The 26598-nt window shown below is 40.0% G+C and overlaps 1 long non-coding RNA gene across 2 annotated transcripts; it reads left to right on the forward strand.

Annotated features, from left to right (window-relative positions):
* The first annotated feature begins 902 nt into the window (after positions 1-902).
* LOC307024621 lies at positions 903-9285 on the forward strand. Of its 2 annotated transcripts, XR_013803943.1 has the most exons (4): positions 903-965; positions 2457-4118; positions 5302-5394; positions 5593-9285. It is a non-coding gene; the product is annotated as an uncharacterized lncRNA (long non-coding RNA). The 2 variants fall into 2 exon arrangements; XR_013803944.1 differs by lacking the exon at positions 903-965 and having other exon boundaries at positions 978-4118; positions 5593-9283.
* Positions 9286-26598: the final 17313 nt, after the last annotated feature.

Below are 26598 nucleotides of genomic sequence, written 5' to 3' on the forward strand. Positions count from 1 at the left end.
ACCTCGATAACCAAATTGAGGTAACATACACCAAACCTTTACACTATGCAACTAGTGGCAACAACAACAACAACAACAACAACAACAACAACAACAACAACAACAACAACTGGTAACTCCCCATGCTCAACTAACTAATTAGAGTATGTCCCTTATCTGACTAAACTCGTACCTAGTCTTCGTACAGATACTTGTGGTGGGTATTTATTCACTGAAACCCAGTGGTACTGGAAGGCAACTGTATACACAGCGACCCCATAAGAAACCATGGACGTGATCCCGAGACAACTGCTCTAGCCGCTTTCTCTGTCACACTAAACCCAACCCCCGACAACAGACTCTCTATTAGAACCTGCTGCTTGGCCTCACAGAGGAGAACACCACGTCACATGCCACACCAAACATTTACCGTATTTACCTCAAAGAAAACTGGCCCAAACTAGATTATAATAAAGCTCTCCAAAACAACTACATCCATGTGTGATACTCCAACCTAAATTAGCACAGAAAATTCATACCAACAAAATATATGTCAAAATTTGATGTTTGACTTTAGACGAGCCCCCATGTCACGCCCTGGCTCAAGGACGGACAAAGGAAGGAGACCACACATGATTCATCCAATTGAAGTGCATTTATTTAAAGAAACTACATTAACTATGAAGTCAGTTGTAAATTGTAATAGTGCCCCTTACTTAAACAAAATAGTGACATCAACTGATATCTACATTATTTGTTAACTTAACTCAATACAACAAGTTAAAATTACTTTCTTGTGAGAGAAGTTATTTAACTCATCAGCTTGAAGTAACCGTTACTTTAAAGCATTAGTGAGCTCTCTTTGAACACACGTGGACGATACGCATGCGCAGTTTGCCACAGAGACGTCAGACCGACGTCATGGGTCATGGAATGAACGAAGCGGGAAGAAAGAAATCATTGTCGAGAGTCTGAGACATGAGAAGGTAAGTGTTAACCCAGTCTATGGTTTTAACAAACAATATTTTGCTACAGAGTTGGGAAGTTAGCCAAAATCCTTCAGGGTTAGCTATCGTTATTTGTTGTAATGAGTCATCCTCTTTCGTCAGATGAACACCGACTTTTACCGTGTTTAAGTAAAAATCGTGGTAAGGCTATAAGGTAAGAGCTAACTTTAAAGCTAATGAAGTTAGCCCGTCATGTAGGCATATGGCGTGGAATTTATTCCGGTTAAATACATGTATTGGAAGAAAACTTGTGTAAAAGCAAAAGCAGCATGTTCGTTAACGGTTGACAACTGCTGCATTCCCTGTTAGCACACATTAGCCACTGCTGCACGTTCCTCTACCGCCATTTTAGGCGTTGCTATTGTTCTCACTTTAGCCTTTTAAGCCTGGTTGCCCTCGCGGGACGCAACGTCTTGCAAAAAACCGCATCTTAGAGCTTCTTAACATTTAAACATTCTGAACCTATTAATGATGCAACCACTTCACGGGAATAAACTCAGCTAACATACGATATTTACCATTTTTACTTGCTCATCATCATCATCAGTGAGCTATTTTTAGAATGTGCACACTACGTTCGTTTTAAGCAGGCTGTGTGCCCTGCTCCTCTGTGACAATGACGGCTTGAGGCTAAACAAATAATGATAAACTAATTTGAAAGGGGCTATAATGCAGAGTTGTTTGACTTTTTACACTTTGTTCTCCGCCTTTCCTCTGCTCTGGTCTCTGACTGTGAGTGTGTGCATTCGTGTGTGTGTGTGTGTGTCGGGAGGGGAGCCCCGCCCTTCAGAAACAGAGCTAGAACGTGGAAAGCAATGCAGTGGACACTGAAACATGCACATAAATTGGATAAATAACATAAGCCTTTAGTTTATTTAATAAAAGAGCACATATTCAATGCAAAAGGTGACCGTAGATAGATTACTTCAGTTGCAATTTGGCATATATAACAAATTAATTTAAAAAAGACGTTCTCTCCTCAGCTCTGTTTCTGAAGGACGGGGATCCCCTCCCGTCACACACACAAGAGCACACACTGTCAACCCAAGACAATGGTAGGGGAAACACTGCGTTATAATTCGGAAAAATACCGTGATATTAAATTTGTTCATACCGCACAACCCTACCGTGTCCTAAAACACTAAAAACTGATATTTTACATGCAATATTTTAATACAAACTGCCTTATAAATGAATTAATTTAATTACAATTCAAAAACGTCCCATTTAACTACATACTGATATATATGGGCGGATTGTATATTTTCAAACATTGTAAAATAACACGAAAAAAAACACCTAAAAAACATTTCCAATTAAAACTGCGGTCGCACTTGTGCGAGCAGTGATGAGCGGGCCCTCGCGTCCGTGCGCCTGTCGGGGAGGGCGGCCGGTCGTCCCGGCGTCAAGCAGACGCGCGTGAGTCCTCGGAAATGAGCCGTTTGTCATTTCTCTAATTTCGCGTCCCAGGTCCTCCAGCAGCAACCCGGAAACGGATGTCGGCGCGCGGTCTGGAAGGAAAACTAATTTCTCTGAAGGCTCGTCGAGGATCGATTATCGAGGAAGCTGTCTGGAGGAGCCGTGACCGAGGATACACTGATTTAGAGGAGAGAGGAGTGTCTCTGGAGGAGCTATAACCGAGGGTACACTGAAGTATTCTCCGGAGACGATTTCAGCCAACAGTGATGTTTAAAAGAGGCGTGACGCATGGCTGGATGTCAACGAAGCACAGCTCTGCAAACTGTTCCCGTTGTGATTATAAGTTATTCAAGATGATCAAATGTGCATCAGACTTTCTGCCCTTTACCGTTTGTTTGTTTACTCACTAATCACATCTCCCCTGGATGTTAGGTTATCCTTTCATTGTGAGGCGATGTTTACAGTGAGAACAGCTGCTGAGGTCAGTGCAGAAAGCAGAACAGTGTGTATAATATATATCGCTCAATAATATATGTAACAGTCCTACATTTCACACTTTATTTGTAGGCTTAAGGAGATATCTACAAATAAACATGTTACACATTTTTCCATGAAACCATATAGTGCTTCACATAATAAAATATACAAGGGTTGTAGCCTGATATTTAGTTATGCTTTAGGAGCTGTTTGTGTTTGTTGTACAATGTGTGTGGGTGTGGGTGTGGGTGAGGGTGAGTTGATGGTGCAGGCAGACAGGCAGGTCTCAGTAGCTTAAGGTAGGCTGTGACATAAATGGTCAAAAATGGTACATTCTCCATTAGCTTACGAGATCCATGTTCAAGCGATCGACTATTCCTTTGCAATGTAGCATCACATTGGATATGCGCTTAAGTTGCCCTAGATTGGAATTATTCAGATAATTTCCCTATGACGAATTAGCACAAATGTGCTTAAAATGCATGAAAAACGCCCATTTTTCAAAATGGCCAGCTTTCTGGGGGGCGGGGCTAATGAAAAGCAATTTGAAATATGTGTGCAATCATAATAGCAATGTGTATACAGCGTTTCGTGAATATCGGAAAAACTATATGCGAGCAGTTTGGAGCAATTTGCAACATGTAAATCATCAAAGATGGTGTATTCGCTGTTAGCTTACGACCTCCATGAGTGATTTTTCCAAAATGTGCTCCGCAATTAAGTATCATATTGGATAGGGGCTGAACTTGTCCTGGATTGGAATTTTTTCGATCATTCCCCTATGAGGAGTTGGCAAGAATGTGCTTAAAATGGCTGAAAAACACACATTTTTCTAAATGGCCGACTTCCTGGGGGGCGGGGCTAATGGAAGGCAATTTGAAATATGTGTGAAATCACAATAGTAATGTGTATACAGCGTTTCGTGAATATCGGAAAAACTATATGCGAGCAGTTTGGAGCAATTTGCGCCATGTAAATCGTCAAAAATGGTGTATTCGCTGTTAGCTTACGACCTCCACGAGTAAATTATTTATAACATAGTTGCAGGCCTTATTTGCATTATTAGTTTGGTAAAGTGTTATTCTATATTTTGTCATGGTCTGGAAATGCATGAAATTTGATTTCAGAATTTGTGTAGAAACCCTGTATAGTTTGAATGTAGTTTAACTTATTGTGTTTTTCTATTTTTTGTGTGTAGGTATTGATCTTCAGAGACAGAAAACATGCATTGGCAATGTAAGTACTGCCTATTTTCTTCTGAAAAGAGAGCTCAGCTATTGAAGCACTATCGCTTAAAACATGGAAGCTATGCCAGAACCACTCCAATTCCATGCCTCTACAAAGATTGTCTGTGTTCATTCAAGTCATTTAATGCCTTAAAAGTCAATTTAACAAGATATCACTCCCATGATATGCAGATGAGCGAAGCTGGTGATCTCCCTGTTATATACCATTGTCCTCTTTGCGATTTTGAAGAACCCTGTACAGAAGTAATTTTCTTCACCCATTTGCGCCAACATCTTAAAAAAACAGGAAATCGTGAAATGTCCATTTGAAAACTGCACTTTTGAGAGCAATGTGTACTCAACATTTAATGCTCATAAATGTAAAGAACATAGTCATCCAAGACAGAAGAAGTTGAAGCCTGACATTGCTGTGACCAGTGCAGCTTACAATTCAGATCTGAATCTGTCTCAAGATGCACCACAAGATAAGGCTCTTTACAATGATCCTATCGTTTTTATCAAGAGGAAAATGAGGAAGAGGCTCAAATTGAAAATCTGGATGATTTACAGCATCAACTGGAACACAATTTAGCCTCGGTATTTCTAAAACTGCAGGCAATCTTGCATATATCTGACATTGCAGTACAGGAGGTAATCCAACATCTGAATCAGATTGTTCTTTTATCAGAGCCTCTTTTGCATAATGCCATTAAAACATTCTTGGTGAACATGGTGACACTGACAGTGATTCTGTTTTGAGGGAGATTACAAATGCTGTCAAAGAGAATAACCAGTTCCTGAAAATGACTGATGCTGGCCGGTCACTCTCCACAGCTGGTAAAAGAGCATCATATTTTGAAAAGGAATTCCCTCTAGTGATGCCAGTTCAATACAAGCTTGGACAAGAACCAAAATGTTAAAAAAATTGTTAAACAGAGCTGATGTTTTAGAAAAACTTCTCAGTCAAGATGAATCTGTTGATGGATACAACACTTATAGAGATGGCACACACTATCGTGAGAAGGCTTTCTTTAAAACTGAGACCCTCCGGATTGTCCTTGGGCTTTACATTGATGACTTTAAGATAGCCAATCCTCTGGGCACTTCAAGAAAGAAAGAAACAGTTTTTTTGTTTTCTGTTAACAAATTATTCTTGACCACTTATGAGTAATGTTTGTTTCAATATATTTCAGGGTACAGATGTTAGTGGCAAGCGAACAGCAGTCCTCCGAGGCCTTCCTGTCATCCTGGGTGATGAAAACAATGACTTCTTCAAGACTTGCTTTGTAAGTAGTCTTTTTTCATCATTATTTAAATTCTACGCCACAGGACGCCCAATCTATTTTATCCTGTCCCTTGTGTTACATAAATATATTTTAGCTTTTGTTATGATACTGGCCAAAAGTGGGCCTTCAGCAGGCCAAGGTAAACTCTGCATTTCAAATGTTATTGTGGTTGTAATTGTACTGTTGCCTATGTTATAGGATGTTGATGACCCAGACATCTCCAACAGCTCCATCGGGATCCTTACAGTCATCCCTGAAGACAGCCTGGCTTCACCTGCTCACTCCACCTTGCACCGTCAGCAATCGCCATCATATTGGAAGGGAAAATGGTGATGGACGGCATCAATTCTCTCCCAGATGCCATGTGCCTACTTTTTGGACTCATCTACGCCCTCAATTTGCAATACCCTCAACAACTTAAGAACACTTTTGAATTTATTCAAAGGGTGATGCTCTCACTTGGCCATAAGTCCCTTAAACCAAAACTACAATCACTCAAAAATGCCCTGATGCAGTGAATCAGAGCACCTCCCACTGGGACCTTTTTCTCTTTTGGAAAAGTGATTTTTCTTTGTTATTATTATTATTTTTCAAAGGCCACGTTGCAAGAATGAGATTGTTTTTGTATAAATGTGTACATTTTTCTGATGGAAGCACTGAAGTCAGCCTAAAAAATGCAGTGAGTCAGAGCCCCTCCCACTGCATGGCAAGCCGATTTAGCTTTTATTAATTTCTGAAGGATATCAAAAAATCTATTCTTACTAGTAATGTTTATTTCTGATATCAAAAATTGAATTTTAACTACTTAGAAAGAGAATTCTTGATATCAGAAATTAAATTGTAACTAGTTGTAATGTGTATTCTTGATATCAGAAATGCGATTTTAACTACCGGTAGTGAGATTTGCTTCGTTTTTCTCATTCATTTCAATGGGAGTCGGAATTTGAACTAGTTCAAAATCCTTTTTGATATCAGGAATTCAATTGTTACTAGTTATAATTCAATTTCTATTTATAACTAATTACAATTAAATTCCTGATATAAAAAAAACGATTTTGAACTAGTTCAAATTGTATTTTTGATATTAACAATTGGCATTTTGACTAGTTCAAATTGAATTCTTGATATCAGAAATTGGTATTTTTACTACCGTACTTTTCGGACTATAAGGCGCACCTGAATATAAGCCGCAGCAGCTAAATTGAATGATGTGTCCATATATAAGCCGCACTGGACTATAAGCCGCAGGTGTTTGAATGTTTAATTACCATATGTAAGGGTTCGTGCACAGAGGGGATTTTCGGGAAAGAGATGGCTGTTTGAGGAAGCTCCCATTTATTAACATTTCAACAAGTTGCATATAGCCTACAGTAGTACCATAACAAAAAACAAAGCTTACAGCGCTTGACGAGGCAATATCAATGGCTAAATTAAATGTGTTTTTTTAAAAGTGCAAAATAAAGTGCCTGTAACACGACAGTAAGCGCGTAAGCCTAAAGTTGCAGTAACACGGCTGCTTAACATATACGGTAATCAGCCTACCAGAAAAGTCATTAATCCTCGTCTTCATCTTTTAGGCTAAGGTGCAGTAGTACACGGCTGTAACCAGAAAAGTCAATTCATTAATCCTCATATTCGTCTTATTCCTGCGTACTAAAACCACTAAAGTCCTCATCTTCAGTGTCGGAAACGAACAGGCTCAGGGTGGCTTCGTCAGCCACTCTCCTCTCTCCTTCGTTGTCGCTCTCAAAACCAACAAACTCCTCTTCTTCACTGTCGGAATCGAACAGCCTCTGAGGGGCCTCAGCTGTGGCGGCGTCCTCCTCTTCATCACGCAGCAGTCCAGCCTTTCGGAACCCGTTGGTGATCGTGGATGTTTTGACACTCCTCCACGCTGTCAGGATCCACTCGCAAACTTGAGCGAAAGTTGCTTTTCGCATGCGACCAGTTTTGGTGAATTATTTATCGCCGCTAGTCATCCACGCCTCCCACTGAACGCGTAGTGCCACTTTGAACGCACGATTGACACTGATGTCGAGTGGCTGCAGATGCTTCGTTGTGCCCCCAGGAATCACAGCTGGAATTGAGTTTGTGCTCTTGATGGCTGCTTTCACAGAATCTGTTATATGGGCCCTCATGCTGTCCAAAACGAGCAACGCTTTTTTTTGGTGAAAGAATCCTCCAGGGCGCTTGACGTAGCACTCATTCAGCCACTCCTTCATTACGCTTTCCATCATCCACCCTTTCTTGTTGACTTTAAAGGAGATGCCGTTCGGGATCTTTTCTTTTGGCATTGTAATCCGCTTAAAAATCACCATTGGCGGAAGCTTTAATCCAGATGCTGTGTAGCCAAGAACACAAGTGAAATTCGTTCTCTCGTGGCCAGTGGTTCTCAACGTGATGGACGATTCACCTTTCTTGTTAACAGTCCTAGTGAGAGGCAGGTCAAACGTCAAAGGCACTTCATCCATATTTATGATCTGGTCCGGTCCGATGGAATATTCCTCTATCTTTCTTTGTATGAATTCGCCGAAGTTTGTTATTTTTTCCTGGTAGTCGGGAGGGAGTTGCTGACACACAGTCGTCCGCGCCCTGATGGACAGTCCCTTTCGTCTCATAAATCTGAAACACCAGGATGGTCAACCTCTAAAATTTTCAATTTTCATTTCGGTGGCGACGGTTTTGGCCTTCAGTCGAATCTGCACGGTGGAAACACCTCGGCCGCCTGCTCTCTGTGTGTTCACCCAATCTTCAAGAAAGTCTTCAAGTTCGGGCCATCTGCTTTTATTACCTCTGAAAGCTTTTTTTGACTTTTTGCATTGAGACAGTTCTTCCCGCTGGTGTCTCCAACGTCTCACCATTGACTCATTGATGCCAAGGCTACGTGCAGCAGCTCTATTTCCTTCTTTTACTGCCAGATTGACTGCCTTTAACTTAAAAGCTGCATCATATGCATTTCTACGTTTGTTTTCCATAATGAGGGTTTGTGCATGAAAACTTCCTTTGCACAAACTGTCTTGCTCTCGTTCTGTCTCTCGTACCACTCTCGGTTCCACTTTTACTTTTTCGCGCTACCTGTCTCACTCTTTTCCGGCCTCCAGCTTTTCCTGCTGGAGCCCGCCGCTTAAAGGTGGGGGGAGCGGACCGGCCATAGAGCCCATAGAGTTAAAGGTAGTGGACTGTAACCTTTAAAATCCATAGATTTAGGAGGTCCCCTAGTGGCCGTTAGCTGTAAAAATCCATAGATTAGCCGCACCGTTATATAAGCCGCAGGCTCGAAAAATTGGAAAAAAGGCGCGGCTTATAGTCCGAAAAGTACGGTAGTTCAAATGTAATTGTAACTAGTAAGAATTGAATTCCTGATATCAGAAATTGGGATTTGAACTATAGTTCAAATTCCAACTCCCCTTGAAATGAATGAGAAAAACAAAGCAAATCTCACTAGTTAAAATCTCATTTCTGATATCAAGAATACACATTACAACTAGTTACAATTTAATTTCTGATATCAAGAATTCGCTTTCTAACTAGTGAAAATTCAATTTTTGATATCAGAAATAAACATTATTACTAGTAAGAATTGCATTTTTGATATCAAGAATTATCATTCTTACTAGTAAGAATTGACTTTTTGATATCCTTCAGAAATGAATAAAAGCTAAATCGGCTTGCCATGCAGTGGGACCGTTTCTCTTTTGGAAAAGAGATTTTTTTTGTAATTATTATTCTTTTTCAAGGGCCGCGTTGTAGTACACACAGAGGCACTCTGTTTGTATACATTTTTGTATAAATGTGTAAATTTTTCTGATGAAAGCACAGGAGTCAGCCTCTCAAAATATGTTTAACAAAACAAATAAAATGTGAATATCATTACCATTGAAATGTCTTGTTTGTTACAACAGCTTAACATTTTAAGTTCAGCTTACTTGAAAATGTTGAGGCAATCGGTTTCCTTATATTACCCTAGTAAAGTGAACTGCTTTGACAAGTAATGTTCACTTTTTATTATGAGTTGTGCTAATTCAACATAATTCAGATATTTAAGTTGTCTAAACTAACTTTTTATAGTCATCGTAATGAATGATCTTGAGTTGGGTCTACTCAAGTTTACTGTAATGATATAAGTTGCCTGAACTCAGTAATTTAAGTTGAAACAACTTAAAAATGAATGATTAACTTTACTTGGAAATGTTGAGGCAATCTGTTTCCTAAGTCAACTTATTAAGATTTATAGTGTAATGTGTGTAGTGTTTGCGTGTGTGAACATGCATCAGTATATAAAGAAAGAACAAACTAACCAACCAACCATCCAACCAACCAACCAACCAAACAAGGTCCAGTAGAGCCAAGCAACCCAAGAGGAGAGCGAGACTGATTGCTCAGGCACCCATACTTGTAGCTGAGCACTCAACCCAAATCAGGTGTCAGCAATCTCTCCTGATTTGGGGAGTGGCTAACCAGGGACATGAGTCTAAGGCCTAGGGGCCGTCACAAATACTAAATAAATAAGTAATTAGATACCTTACCGTCACTGCGCTCATAAAGAATGATAAGAATAGAATAATGCGTATTGAACTGGTTTCATTAATTTGTGAGTTTATTTAAGGTAATTATAGAAGCCTCGTTTGGTCTTTTGACATTAAAAACAAGTTATAATTTTCAAAAGGTCTTATGTTTTTTTTCGGGGGAGGCCCTTTTTCCAGTTTAGAGCAATAGCCCCTCCAAATGTCTGTTCACGTCCCTGCTGTTGGCGAGGGAAGAGAAGACAGGGTCCCGAAGCGCGCCACCCATGGGCCGATGAAAGCATGGGCGACGTCTGAAACTGTCGAGGCGAGACGGGGTCCAGAAAAAGCTCAAAAAGGTCGTCCTGTCCACGATCAAAAACAGATGGGCGAAATTGTGAGAGGATCCACACGAGGTCAACCAGGCTTGGTCGAACCTCCTCTCCGGCACAACCAAAAAAGGGTTAACAGTCAGATGTTAACATATGGAAGCAGTCAGCCGTTAGCTGCTAGCCGTTAGCCGTCAGTCGTTGTTAGCTGCTAGCCGTTAGCTGTCGTTGTTAGCCATTAGCTGTTAGTCGTCGGTAGCTGCTAGCCATTAGCTGTCGTCGTTAGCTGTTAGCCATTGTCGTTAGCTGTTAGCCGTTGTTAGCCGGTAGCTGTCGTTGTTAGCCGTTAGCTGTTAGCTGTTGACGACGGCCGTTAGCTGCAAGCCGGTAGCCGTTATTCGATGTCGTCGGACCCGGAGTGTTAGGCGGCGTGCCTCTACCAGGGAAGGTGCCAGGAGACTTGAAAAAACATCAGCAAAGATGTTTTATTGAGAAGATGATCACTACGTGACAGAAGTTTTCAAAACCGTTTATGGTCTCCGGTACTTTCAGTCCAACGCCTACTGCATGCTCAGCATTAGAAAATGAGGCCATCTAAATAAAAGTTTGCACATCTGCGACCTACTCGAAACGGGTGGGCGCGGACCCGTTTCGAGTGGTTCATTAAAACCAGTTGAGAACCACTGCTTTATGGGCTCCTGGCCCTGACCTGTTGTCTTTAACAGATAGGCATGCCAGCACCATCAGCAGATACAAACAAGCAAAATGAATAGTCTAATTGATTGTAAAAATCAGCTGTAGCTACACGAAAAGAGGCAGATGTGTAATTACTGAGGCACACTGCAGGTCTGGAGAGGTCTGTATCACAGATTGTGTATGTGCATAAGTGTGTGCATGTGCAAGTGCCAGGGCATAGCAGCTAAGGAAATGAAATAAACCCACTACACTGGTGACACTAATACATACATGATGTATAATGCGCTAGCCTTTTATCTCTGAAGACCTACACATCAGAGAGTGGAACAGATATTACGCTTGTTTTTACTGATATTAAACATTACTGCAACGTTTTTTTCTGCTCCCTATTTAAATGACACTCAGACACCAATACACAGACAGTCATTGATAAGCCATTAAAAATGTCACAGCTAAATTGTAAGGCAGGTAGAGCAATCAGGCAAGCAGGTAGTCTTTTGTATTGGTCATGAGAGATTACAATTTATAAAGCACAGATTCCTTAAAGAAAAAAATATTGTTTCTCCACCTGTTTCATTCACTTCAGATTCTCTTCACACAATAACAGAGACTCTGTATTTAATGTGGCAGTCAATGTTGACTGTCTACTAGTTAAAACAAATGAACACACTGTGCGGTCATGGTCCAGATACTTTGCTCTGCAACTCACTATTAACCTGTGTGGTCTCTGGTTCACACGGTGCAGACTTTCTGTTGATTTATGCTCCTTTACTCAGCTGACAGTGGTATCACACGGTGGTGGTTACAGATCCGGCTCGGCATCCGTCACCCAGGGCCCATCACTCATGCTGTCAATGCTGCATAACAAATGACAACCTTCAATGGGACTATTGTTTGCATGCGTGTGTGTGTCTGCTGCACTTGGTTTCTCTTCATATTTGCAAGGGACAGTGTATTTGAGCATGATTTCTCTTGTTTGATCATGTGGGAGGATTCTGTTTTATTACTACCATGGATACTCATGATGATAGCTGTCTACATTGTTCAAGCCATTTATGCACTCCACTCAGCCAGTACATAGTTAGTTATGAGTTATCTTGTAAATTGCATTTCAACATTTTAGATATGAAAACTGTCACAGCAATTGTTCTAGATGGGGCTGAATTAAATGACATGACAAATGCAAGCATTAAGGTATTGAATATAACTAAAGTTACAACAGCTATATCCTCCTCAGAGTTTGGTTGTTGGAGGAGAAAATCATTATAATGTACGTACATCATGTGCACATTTATTTTGAAATCAATTAATGATAAAACTAGTTAATTGTTTTACCCTTGTGAAGTTTGTATTTGCTGTGTATTCACATACACAGAAATAAGCGCAAACCAATAGTGGTTCACACAACTCAGACCAAGATCCTACACTATGCTTTGTAAATCAGTTGGTAGTAATGTGAATTATCTGGCATTCGTAGGGCACGGGCTTAAACATAAACCACTCAAATAATCTCAGAATCTTTCCTTTTTTAAAAACAAAATAGCTCTTTCAGATGCAACAGGAGCTGTTTATAATGCGAAAGGACAAACAAAGCTGGGTTTCATCTTAGCTGACTAGACTGTACCAGACCCACAGTAAAGGACCCTAGTACAAAAATAAAAACACCCACCATTACGGAGACAGTTTTGCAGACATACAACAACAGATGATGGAAGAAATAATGGACCCAGCCCATCAAAAAAACAGCCATCATCCACTCTTTAGTCCTCACATATCCATTTCAAGTTCTGTTTTTGTGCGTAGATGTTTGTCCCCATACATGCAGCTGCTGAAATAGCCCGCTGAGTGGATGTGTAATAGGGAGCCAGGTTAAGAATGGGTGACCTCCATTACCTGCAATGCTTCTGCTCTCAACCAGTTTTGTTCAGATGTTCTCCAATGCAATGACGTATTTTTATATACGTCCATTATATGCTTGCGTATGAGGGTTGATCCAGAGCCTATCAGCGGGTTTCTCAATGACCTGTGCTCACTGCGTTCCTGGACCTTCACTAATAATGTTTCTAAGGTCGAATCAAGTCTTGTTTAAGTGTCTGTGAAATCCACAATGAGATTGTTCATTTCATATATGCATTAGTTTAAGTGATTCATGCACGATTCATGTATGATTAATCTCTAATGTCCTGATGGATCGCTGCAAAGCTATGAAGTCTTTACATGGGCCAAGGCATCCATAGGAAGTTTAGCTGGTATGTGGTCGAAAATTACAGATGGTGAGACAAAAACAGACAGACTGTCACAGTGATCGCAGTGCTTTCTATATCCATTTTATATGTACATTTATAAATATGAGAAGGATCTGAGAATCTAAGAATGGTATGTTTGCTTGACATTTTGAAATGCCCAGCTATACTGGCCACGCATGTGGGAGTATATATGTACTTCACGTCAGCCTTTGATCAAACTAATAACAGAATCTGGTTATATGCCTTTAAATTAACTCACTTTATTAGGGGAAACTTTTGGAGTCTTATTTTATTTTTCATAAATAAAAGCTTGAATTGGATCTGGGTTTTCTTTCCAAAACGTGTACTTTAAAGGTCCCATGTCATGCTTTTCCGGTTATTACCCGTCCCCTTGTGTGTTATGAAGGTTTTTATGCATGTAAACGGTCTGCAGAGTCACAAACCCTCAAAGTACACCCTGTAGCGAGTAAAACACAGAAAATACCTGTCTATGCTGCCCCAGAACGCCTAGTTGGAGATTTCCCTTTTTCTTCCTGGGTACAGTGACGTGCCCATACCCAAATGGACCAATCCGTGGAGCCGTTACGTTAAGGCCGTGGATTGGTCCAAATGGACCAATCCGCGGATTTCCTCACACACACACACACACACACACTCAATCTTTTCTCAGCTGCAGCTCCGCCGATTTCTCCTCCCTGAGACGGTGGGACGCGGCGAGGCTGTGAGTCGGTGTGTGAGCACACACACAAACTCCCAGCCAGGCTGCGGGTGTGTGTTCGGGCTGGGTTTCGCTGTGTCTCGCTGTCTCGGCCACTGGGCTCATAGGGAAAGGGGGGGGGGGCAGGAGCTCCAACAAGCCGTTTAGGACAGAGAATGAATACACATACTATACAGGGATGCTGTATGAGAAACCAATGTGATTTTGGAAAATTGCACAATATTTTAGTATACCTCAACAATGGAATTATGATCAGTAGAAATGTCCATGACATGGGACCTTTAAACAAGCCAAATGATGACTGTTGTTGTATCACTTTGACATCTACAACGTTTTTTTGGAACAATGGACAGTTTGTTGTGTGTCGGTAGTAGGGTTGGGTACCGAGAACCGGTTCCAACATTTCGATTCCAACGGCATCATTTAGAAATGTAAATTTCGGTTCCGCTTTTCGATGCCTGAGGAAATGTTTCTCGCCACTCTCCGTAGCCAGATCTGTGGAGGCGCTGCGCTGACAACTCTGGCAGGAAAAAAAAAGTTTGGACCGTTGGTGCTCATCCTAATTTTCGGCCTTGATGTAACAACATTCACAATGAAGTAAATGTAACACCCTTTTCATCCCGGTTACACTTTTCATTTGCCCTGTACGATGAGCGCTGTAAGTGATGAAAATGGGGGATGTTGGCTTATCTGGCACCCGCAGCTCACAGCCAAAGTGCGAGTGAGCGTGGGAGCGAGCGAGGGATAAAGGGAGGGTGCACCGGTACCAGCGCTGTTGTTATTAGCATCTGGTGCTAGCTGCTCTGACGGATATTAGAAGAAGATGTTTCTACAATAATGTGGAGGGAGAGTCCTCTCCAGTCAGACTGAGAGGCTGATAACTACAGCTCAGTGAGGTAAAGGAGTGTTTAGATAGTTCACTCAGTGGGTCTCAAACATTTTGATCACAATTTATGTAAACACATATTTCCAAGGCACTCCTTTATAATTATTGGGATAAAACAGGTTTGAAATCATTCCAATGTATACTATAGGACAGTAAACCAGACATATCGTTTTAAACTGGAGATAAAAAAATATGCATAAATAAAATAAGATATGAATGAACAACAAAAATAAAATACATTACATGTATTTGTTATTGGCTATGGTAAGTTATTGGTTATGTTCACATACTTATTTAATTATTCAAATGTAAACCGATCTTTTTCATATGGGTGTTTAGAGTTGTACCCCCTAGATCTAGTCTCTAGTAATTCTGCTTAAAGTGCACCAGATTGAAGCATTTTACTTTAAAAATGTTCAAACATTTATTCCCGGTATGCCTGAGAAGGCAGATATGCTTGTTTTTCTCAACAAGAACTGTTTTTTAAATGGGGGGGGGGTTTCCCTTTAAAAGTTGGACTGTTGCACTGTTGTAGCTTCAGTGGTTCTCAGGTTACAGTTACATATCAGTGAATTTAAACAGACTGATTAATGTGAATATTACTGTAAACTAACCTGTGTAAAAGTTTCTCGAATAAATGTTATTTTTTTGGTGGAAGAAACATGTACCAATTTTTTACCCTGCCCCTCAAAGAATCGGAATTGAGAACCGTTAAGAACCGGAATTGAAAAGTAGAATCGGAATCAGAATCGTGGAAATTCAAACGATACCCAACCCTAGTCGGTAGTACATGTGTTGGAGCTGCGCTGTCCGTGGTACTCATGATCGATAGACAGACAGACGGAACATGGTTTCTTAGTTTGGTTTCGTGGACTTCAGCTGTTTCTATGCACCAAACATGCTGGTTTGTTAGTCAATTACGCTCTGATATTGCTACGTTCTTATTCCCTGGTTATTAATAAATATTACTTTTTAATCATAAAACAGTTGCTCTATCTTGTTGTTTTTTTTTTTGTTATTTATATGCTTTTTAAGCTTATTGCATAATTAAATCAATGATATTCCCATTTAGAATTGTTATCAACCTACCTCAATCACTTGATCCTGGCGTCTAGCCTGGGTGTCGGAATAAAAGTGTTCTGTTACTGCTTAATACTCAGGAATATAGGCCTATGCCTGTTTAAATGCATAAGCCCACCACCCCTCTCTGCAACCTAAACTTCTTCATATAATTTATGCAGAAGTGGGAATAAAATGTCCCATTTAGTCAATATAAATACGACACAAGCGGACTTTGCTCTCATTTATAATGAGATCACGAATGCCATACCGCCATCCGTAGGGAATTTAACAGCCATTATACAGCCAATTCAAATCCTACCTCCTACTCTACATCATACTGAGAGTCTCATCACTGAAAACACACACACACAGCAAACAGAAGGATAGCCGATACTCCGCAGATGGTGTCCGGTCTCACAGCAGAACAGCATACATATGCAGGTTATAAACCAGCCAAATTCTCTACAGTGAGACCTGGCAGCGCGCTAAAGGTCTGCAGACAACTGACTAGCATTTACAGGGAAATCTCCCACCTGCACTTGCAATCCAGCCACAGATGGTGCAGAGTTTTAAGCTCAGGAAAGGCAGAAAAGATGTGATCAGATTCCTTCAACATTCATGTGTTTCTTCACAGACATAAGAAAGAGATGGTCTGAGGTAGGAGTGTTTTCCTCTCAGGGCCACCACAGTATTTATGTTCCTAGCTAACAGGGTCTTTCAAGTCATAGGATGCCTGCAGAGTGGCCTTACAGTGGATAGGGAACAAAACAAAAATGCATCTACTCTATTTCTTCAAGCCTCTTACAAAGCTGCAAACTCTTCACCCCTTAAACTGTTAAGCCCCAAGGTCCCCACCGACGGGTACTTTTTTTCTTTTTTTTCACGACACTGTGTCTCAGGGGATCTTAATATTTAAGAACCTATTAATGTTTTATACCAGATTAAGGGGAATAATCTCAGCTAACTGACGATAAAAACCATTTTTACCAAAACATAACACAAGTCTCATAAGAAGCATCTAAATGACCCCTGAGCGAAAAATTATAACCTATTACTGCACCGATAATCACTCCTAGCTCCCTTATTACGTATCCTAGGTGCACATCCAACACATCGTTTATGATCGCAAGGAGACACAGAATCTAACGGTGCCCACCTCAACACTGAAAGATACAAACTCGCGACGTTATCAACAAAAACGTACATCAAAACAAGTGGCGCTAGGTTGCCCACAACGCTAACATGGCGTACCTTCGTCTTTGTCTGGTCTAAACTGGTCTTCAATGGCATTAAAACGATAAAAACAATACTGTAGTTAATCCATAGGTTAATATCCAATGTGACTGCGTCCCCTTTGAAATGTTCTGATAATCCATAAGCAATAAAACAGTTTTTCTGTTGCTTGATATCAGAGCAGGGACATTTCTCCCCTCTGCTGCAAGCTAGCATGCGCAGAGACACCACCAGTGGCGGCGCTAGGGTGGCTACTTGGGCTCAAGCCCCGGATGTTTTCTGAAAAGCCCCGAATGTTTCACTTAAAAAATAATAATAATACAAAATAAATAAATAAAAAACTTTTTTTTGGTTGAAATCATCTCTGGAGTAATGTGCAGTACCGGAGTCCACCGGAGAGGCAGCCGCTGCGGGACATTAGCCTGCGTACTGTGTAGCCTTCCCTGCCCTGAAGAAGAAGTGATCCTTCCTAGTGCCTGACAAGTTTTAAGCTAATAGCCTATAAAGTTATGGATATTAGAAAGTTATTTTCATCGAAGCAGGCGCCAAAAGCTGCAGCAGCAGCAGCAGCAGTATCAGAAGCTGACAACAATGATGTTTCAGGTTTGTCAATCTAATGGTGATATCTGCACTCTGGCTGACTGAGTAAGAAGTGAAAAAGAATGATGTAACGTTAATTGTATAGCTAGTAAACATGGAGTAACCACACTAAGTATACCCTTATATGTTAGGATGTATACAGAACATGAAAAAAAATTATCCTAAGATGTAACGTTAACCCTTCATACCTCAGTCTACTTTTAAGACACTAAAATAACATATTCCAATTTTTTATTTGTTTTCGCGCTTGGAATTATACCGGCTCTTGTTTCAGTACACATAACAACGGAACCATAGCAACGGAACTGACAGGCAACCCTCTGAATCAGACTCCGATTGGCTGTGACTGCATCCACTCAGAGTGTCCGATTCAGAAACGTGACTCTTACACTCTTTACGTCACAAACAAAGATGGTGAATGAGAATAGATCTATAAAACGATAAGCAATGCGCCAGAATCAAGGTGAGACTATCCGCATCATTTAAAACTCTACGCACACTCGTTTCACCAAAATAAGTAAACGACTGTTTGAGTGAGTTAAGGCATTAGTTTGCTTCATTAAAGGGAATTAATGAATAAGTGTTCTCCAGTGCCTTTTGTCCGCTTTAAGGTATTATTAAGGTAGGGTTAATGTTGCTCTCAAATTGCACCAGATTGATGCTTTTAACTTCAATATTTAAAAAAAAAATCTTCCCGGGGGAGCATACCCCCGGACCCCCCTAGAGGAGGCGACGACGACACCCCTAAAGGATGTTCGGTCCACCCCCCACTTGTAAAAAAATAACACTTTACCCCCCCCCCCAACAACAACTCCTGGGCTAAGCCCCGGATCTCATACAATCCTAAATCCGCCACTGGACGCCACCTTTTTTTTTTTTACATGAGTGTGTGCAGGACGATTTCCCTAGTATTATATTGGCTCTAACGGTCGGAGAGAGATGTCACATGTCAAAATCGAACAAGGGGGGCCAGAGATATGGAAAATCCCCCCAAATGGCCCCAGAAGAGGTTTTTTTGCTAAATCTCTCTAAAAAGGTCAAATAGCACTTGTTTTACATAAATCTTGATACAGGGTACTTATTATGTGTTGTACTTTGGATTCCTAAAGCTTTTAGTCTACTAACCCATCGTCTAAGGTTAGTTTTCCCTATAAGTACAAAATATATTTTGGACGGACACTATAATTTACAGTTTTTTACCATGTTCAATCTGAATTTTCTTTAAAATAAAAAACATTTATATTGATTCTGACTGTTCTACATCCAACTCAAAGGTTTATCATAACTTTGAGAAAAAATATTATTAATGTAACCCTTTTAGAAGGGAAGATATGGTCATTTGTTCTAGGAATGTCATTTTCGAGCCTGTAACCTAAAAAACAGGCTTGGGGCCTAACAGGTTAAACTTAACTTTATTTTAAAATGCTATTTGTTCATTGATTATGCTTGACCATGTAGTTTTTGTGATTCAAACTTTTTTCAGTTTTTGTTACTTAAAATGTTGGATTTTGAGTGATACTGAATAGTCTGTGTACCTTTGTTTAAAGTGTTTTTCTTTCTTAAACAGAAAAGCGACTGCATTGATTTTAAGTCTTTTGAATGTTTACATTACTTAATGGTCAGACGAGCAGTTGCGCAACAGGCAGATGCGACTCACTGAAGTAGATCAAAAACAAAACTATATACTAAATCCATGTAAAAACTTTTCATGACAAAAAAAACTTTTCACCAATCAGAATCTAATGGATACTGACGTTCATGAGCCAATGGTATCTCATCGCTGCCAAAATGGTTTAAGGTAGAAAACACATTACCTAACTCAGGCTGTCTGCAGAGACTTTTAGCCACATGTGACAGGATCTGGTTGGTGCTGGGTTTGACAATATTGTTCTGTTTTATAACACAGGATCTTTAATGACTGATGGATAACAACCATATTCATGATTTGTATTGTTATTTCCTCAACCACTTTGGAGAGTTACATACATTTAAAAAAAAAAACAGGAGTAGATGTTGCATTTGTTAGGACTATTCTCAGATGTGGATGAACACACATTATGAGTCACAGTAACAGCAACACCACTGAAATTATTCTTAAATCATTATACTGTGTTCATTTTAATTAAAAGAACATGTCAGGCAGTGAAACTGTGTTTTATTGTCACTGAACAACAACATTATATTTGACTAACAGAAACAATAGTTAGTTATATAACTGAATACTCCCCAAGGGGGATAAATAGACGTTCATCTTCATCTTCTTCATATGACCAGTTCAATGTTGATTGTCGACAATAAGACAAAGCCTCATCCTTTAAAGGGTGACTATTACACGCTCACCAGCCACTTTTCAGAGTAGATTTGTTTACCATAATGTAGGTTGGCTGCCTTCCAAATAAGTAAATGCAGAAAAGATGACAGAATCCCAACATTTGCAGCATTTGATTAGGGAGATGGATGATGCCAATGTCCCCAATAGTTAAACACTAAGAGGAGAACTCAACACACCTATTATTGCAAATGATCATCTTTTGTAGAGTTAAAAGACTACAATACATTTTTGCTGTGCAAATTTCATTTGTCAGCTGAGTTTGAACCTTTTCTAATCAGAGGTGATCTTTTCTATTATGCAAATGTTTCCTGCACTGGTCAAGGCCCCCAAGCGTGCTCTAAAATGTCAAATCAAATAAACAAAGAACATGGGTAATTTAGGTAATTAAGGCACAAAAGACCCCTAAAAGTAATTATTTGATCTTTGTAACTTTCGGATAATAATTAATGTTAAAAGGAGAATTGTGGCACAAAAGTGAATCGCATTTATTCAGATAAGTGGAACAGTAAAAAAAAAAGCAAATAAAGCACGGGGAAAAAAATTAATTGCTAATTTCCCGAAGGTATCATCATGTTTTAACTCTACAGAGGATCCAGTTGCTAAAGATCAGTTAAGCACATGAGAGGGGATGTTGGTGCCGATTATTGTATTGCTAATTTGCTATTACCTGAAAGTTGACGTCAATGGTTACTAACAATCTGTCACGACCTCGACACAAACTGGAGAACCCAAATGCACGACCCAGAGATACAGGGTATTTCTCAATGTCGAGGAAGGCTGCTCCAGAGCCACTATTTCAAGCATACTACGTCATCGAGTGCCGCCGAAGGACTGTTCCAATGTCCAGCCTACTGGGAATTCTACCGTGGCCGGCGTACTTCGTAGCGAGACATTTCGAGGCTACACATGTGTAGACTCCGCGCTCTTAAAGTCCCCACAATGCTTTGCGCACTCACCAATTTCCAAATCTTTGGCGGAAATCGGGCTCCATTTTAGGCAAGGCCTCGCATATGACGCAAACCTGTAAGCCTGTTCCACAATTCTTCGTTTTCCAAGGCTAGGAAGGATTCTTGCCTCGCTTCTGAAGCAAGTGACTCGGAAGACATGTGCTACCAAGCAAGCGTCCTCGACATTGAGAAACACCCACAGTCTTGAATGTAACAAAAAATATCTTTAATATCGATGAACAAAAATACCTCTTAACAGAGTAGGTAACTGGTTTAACAAAAAACGCTCACAAGGAAGAAAAACAAAATGTAACAAAAAGATAATTTAAGATTAACTCTTACCCTCAGTGGTTAATGTTACGTTTACAAGAATGGCAAGATATCACAACTTGACTTGACTTGAATCGATCCTCTCTGTGCTGAAGCCTGGCACGACTATACTTGGAAACGAATAAGAGGAACTGATACGGGAGAGGGGGAAACAGGACTATTTATAAATGAGGTGAGTGGGAACAGGTGGAAACAATCAGCGGCGGGGCGGACGCTGACGATGGCGGGAAAACACACAAAGGGAGGAAGTTACAGGGGCTGAAATGAGAGACAAGAGGTAAGTACAAAATAAAACAGGAAATGGAAAACGAGACATGACATGAAACACAGGGACTTGACTAGAGATGAATTACATAAATAGACAGACATGAAATGACGTGAAATAACATGAAAACCTGACTAAACATAAATACCTGACTAAACATGAAATTACAGACATAATACATAAACATACCTAACAAATTTGACGAGACACAACACAATCTTACTATTGATAATCAAATATTTTTATTATGCTGATTAAAAAGAAAAGAAAGAACCATAGAAACGAAACATTTCCAACAGCACATCAAGACTGTAGACTCTCAAGGGAAGCAGAATGCAATAATTGCATTTTCAACAATCACATTTTCCAAAACGTTTTGTTTCTGATTTCAAAAGATGAAATTATGAAGGAGAAGTGTAACAAAAGTGTGGCCTCATCCCCATTTGAAAATGTCTTCTAAAACCTGTGATTGCAGGCTGTTCAGAAGACCTATAATCATTTGGTCTTCATGTGTTGAGACTATTGCATTGACTCAGGCTCAGGCCAACAAAATGCAGAGTTGCCCAGGAATCATAACTTGGTTTTGAGTTTTTGCAAGGACATAATGCAGCATTATCAAGTATTTTTTGGCAAATTAAAGAAAAGCAAACATTCCTGTGCTGCATTTCTAATATTTTCGAGACTATAGACAAAACAGTTTGAGATATGTTCCCAGAGTTGTACTAGTAACATTAATATTAATTATATATAAATTAATTAATTGTTCTGAAGAGTTTGTGCATCCAATGAACTTTCAAACCCCTAGATCTCTCAATCTACACCTGTCGCACCAATACATTTGCCTGTGTTGTTATTCTGTGCCATTTTATTTTGCATCTCAGCACTCCTCTACCTCCAGTCCTCACAATGTGATGATGATTGACAATCCACTGTCATATTTTGACTGGGGACTTTCTGATCAGTAAATAATAAAATCTGGCCATATTGAATGTATTTTCTTTAACTAATTAATACAATCTAAAGCATGATAGATATCTAGCAAAAATCATTGTTCTCTCTTCAGTGCTTGGCATTTTATGTTTTGCTCTCTATCTGGTTGTTATTGAACTTTGCAATTATTGAGAAAAAGCAGACAAACTCATGGTTCTTTGAAGGTTGAGGAATATAAATACCTCTGAATAGTTAAATGATGACGTTCATTCAGAGTTTACTTAGTCTTCAGGCTGTTACATCATCCTACATGAAATAAAGTTCAACACCTTCTGCCTGGTTGAAACTTTGCTTGTGTGTGTTTGATTTGTCAAAGGAGTGCAACATCTGTCATTGATGTGTGTGTTCCTTGCAGCCACTACTTTCCTAGCTGTAAATGTAAACTGGGATTTTTAAATATTGAAATATCAGCCTACAGGGAGCGGGGTATTTTGATTTGATATCTTTTTTTGAATAGAAGGAGAACTCAGTCCAAGCGAGGCTGTTCGTATGCAAAGCACCACGTTTGGCCGCAGAGCAGACAAACCTCTTGAGCAGGGCTATTCAACTACACATTCAGTTGGGCCAGATTTTATAACTACAAAATTCAGCTGGGCCAGACATTCAGCGGCCTGTAAAAAGCGGGTAGTGACACATTTTAAACCAACACATATTACTACGATGAAAAACATGCAATTTTTATTCATTGTTCATCTAACAAAGGTAGGTCAAAAAGTGCATAAAAACACAACAAATTAGCATTCATTTAACAGAATCTGAAAAAAAGTGCACAGTTGTAGCATTACATTTGTTTGCTTTAGAAGTCAAATATTCAGGTTATGTTTTTTGAACCAGGCACATCACAAAGTGCATTTACTGAATACAATAATAGCAGTCTTAATGAATGTCCTCACATACAAAAAAAACAGCTAAAGAGCTCCAATGCAACACAAAGAGGTAGTACTGTAGCAATACTATTTTTTCACTTTTCAAGTAATAATAAAAAAATCATACGTTTTGGTCACATTTGTCCCAGACACATTACAAGTGCATTTAAATGACTACAGAAAGAACTGTCAAACCCTTCAGTGCACAAACCCATAACAAGGGATACGGGTAACTATATGAATGAATACTACACTACACGTCTACTATAGTAAACTAGGTGCTTACTATCACCTCATTTGTGATTTTTCATCGCTGACTTTTTACCAATGGAAGAAGGGACATTTTTTGTTTTGAACAAGAGCAGTGATTTTTGGCTCATAGGATGTCAATGCAATCCTAAGACATTGGTGAAGAGTGCTGTCAGTCAGGGAGCAGCGAGTGCTACTTTTGATTGAGTTCATGTGTGAAAAGCTTGATTCACATGTGTATGTTGATCCAAACATACTGAGCACACAGATCGCTACTTTCTGAACGTTAGGGAACTGCTGTTTTTTGACATCACTCCAAAACTTTGCTGGCCCGTTAGTGCGCTGCATGTCAATAAGTTCCAGTGTATATTTCCCCTTGTCGATGCAGGGGACCACTTCCTTTGGTCTGGTTGATACGTCCCCCTCTATTGCAACAGTGAAGGGGTCCCTGGCAAAGCCCATCATCACCTCTGTGGGCAGAGCAAGTCCATTCAATCGACCGGCAAAGTTCTCTTTCAACCTCGTAATGAAATCTGTCATCACATCCGTGATTTGTGCCGGAGATGTGATGTGTTTGGGGAGCGTCGGAAAATGCAGCATCCGACCCGTGCTCAAGTCGGTCGCGAAAAGGCCCAGCTTGACTTGGATCTGCTCCACAAGATCAATGAACGTTTTGTCTCTGTTTACGCTTCAGAGTTGAGAGAAACATGTTTTAGAGTTGCTATGATAGGACCACCGTTACTAGCACCACTAGATGCACTTTCAAAAAACGTGCTGCGTTGTGGTTTGGTGGTTTCTATGCAACGTGGAGTGTTGCTTTCATGGTCTGTACTAGTGTAGGAATTTGGCTACGGGAGGCTGGGCCACTCAGGAGTTGGTTCTGGGCCGCATCTGGCCCGCGGGCCGCCAGTTGAATAGAATTAAAAACTCCCTATCCTGTCCCTCCACAACCTCTTATTTCAAGTGAGGGTAACCAAGCAACCATGGCAACTCAATTATCATTCATGTGGTAAACCACTTTTGCAGAAAACTATTTTTCCTCGCTGACCTGCCCGGCTCCATTCCCAAACATAAATGTTGAGGTGGAACAACCGAAGCTGGGACACTGTGTGGGAGAATAACGGTAAATACAATTTATTGCCGTTTTCTTCCTCGGATGCTCAAAAATATGTTTTGTGGTTCTAACAGCGAACAGAAAAATGGCACAATTAACATTATATTTAAGTGACACAAAATGTTGTCCATTATATGGGCTCTGTGGCTTTGACCTGCAGACCTTTTGTAATTGTCTATTGTGCTTCTAACTGCAATTACATTGAGCCTTTTAGTTCACAAATATCGACAATGAGGCTTCATGTGGAAAACCTCATTGAGAACAAATTGTTTCCTCTTAAAAAATAATTTTAAATGGTTTATATTTTGTACGACAGACTACATTGTCATGCAAATGCTCTTTCTGATTGCTCAATTTTATAATTTCTACTGTATGCAAATGTTCCTATCCGAATTGAAAAACAAGTCCGCAATGTAACAACATTGACAATGTTTCTTTGATGATGTTTTCTACTTTTGATTTACGTCATAGCTAATCAATACAACACTTTTTTTTAGACATGTAAACATTTTCCGATATCAAACACTCCTTGATGCATTCACAAAGTAGTTTCTGAAAAACGTTTCTGCTCACAATTGCAGCAGAGGTGGCAGTGAAGTAATTGTACCCCAACTTTTCAGATGCAGTTTCTCTTCTGTCCAGAAATAAGTGTTTGGGGGCTTGTTTATTCTTTTGTTACACGCAGTAGGGTGCAGACAGGAAATGAGTGAGGGGAAGAGCTTAAACCAAAGGTTTATGGTTCATAGACTGAGTCTTAAACCTTCTGCTCTTTATGGACGATTATTGAACATATTCCTCATTGCTGGGTCTGGTGAAATTATTACCATAATAGTCCTAAACAGGTGTCTAAACAAATGTTTCAATCTATTTTAAATCTGTTTTGCCAAAATAAAAATATATAATACACGGTTTCTCTCACCTTTTAGTTTATGTCGTAAACATTGTGCTATATATTAAGCTGCTGTGTAGCCCAAGCAGATTGTCATTGGTGTGTGTGTGTGTGTGTGTGTGTGTGTGTGTGTGTGTGAGAATAATGCATGAGTGGATGTGTCCCACTGCAGTCAGCATGTCGTTGTGTCCCTGGGCAAGACACTTCACCTTAAATTGCTCCTGTGGGGGTTGTCCACAGTAGGAGAGACCGGGGTTGGTTGTCACAATTTTTACTCATGCATGAATTGCTCATCTTCAAAAACTCTTTCAGCAGTAACTCCTACATGAAATGAAAGATTGGGGTCTTGGCTTTAAATGTGTATCATTTTTACTTTTAGAATGTATTGTAACAGGGAGCAATTAACCCTCAAAGACACTCTGACACAATGTGACAATCAACCCCATCACGGGGTTGGTTGTCACAGGGTATGGGGTTGGTTGTCCCTATAGAGTTTCAACGGGATTTCAGTGATAAAAAGGGATGTTAAAAAATGTGTAACTTTTTCGTTTTTTAAGCTAGAAACTGCAAATAAGTTTTAATATGAATACCACCCCTATGATAGTTGTCATCAATGCCCCTTATGTTTAAACAATGGGATTAAAGGAGGTGATCAGTTACTTGAATTGTCTACTGTGTTGAGAAATAAAATTAAATCATTTTCAGTGCTAAAACCTCTTTATTAGCATGTAAGTTGCCTAACAGCAAACAAAAACAAACAGACCAACAGTCTTAAAAGGTTTACAATACAATATTCTCAACAACCTACTGAACTAAACTAGCAGGCTGTGCTTCATTCAGTCACAAGAATCACAGTTGTGACAAATGTATGCCCCTGGATATCCAGGGGTACAGTCTTTGTGGGCCCACATTTGGCAGCGAACACATCTGAGCCACACTTCCCTGGACTT

Source organism: Notothenia rossii (genome assembly GCF_949606895.1).
Source record: "Notothenia rossii genome assembly, chromosome: 1".
Taxonomy (NCBI): domain Eukaryota; kingdom Metazoa; phylum Chordata; class Actinopteri; order Perciformes; family Nototheniidae; genus Notothenia; species Notothenia rossii.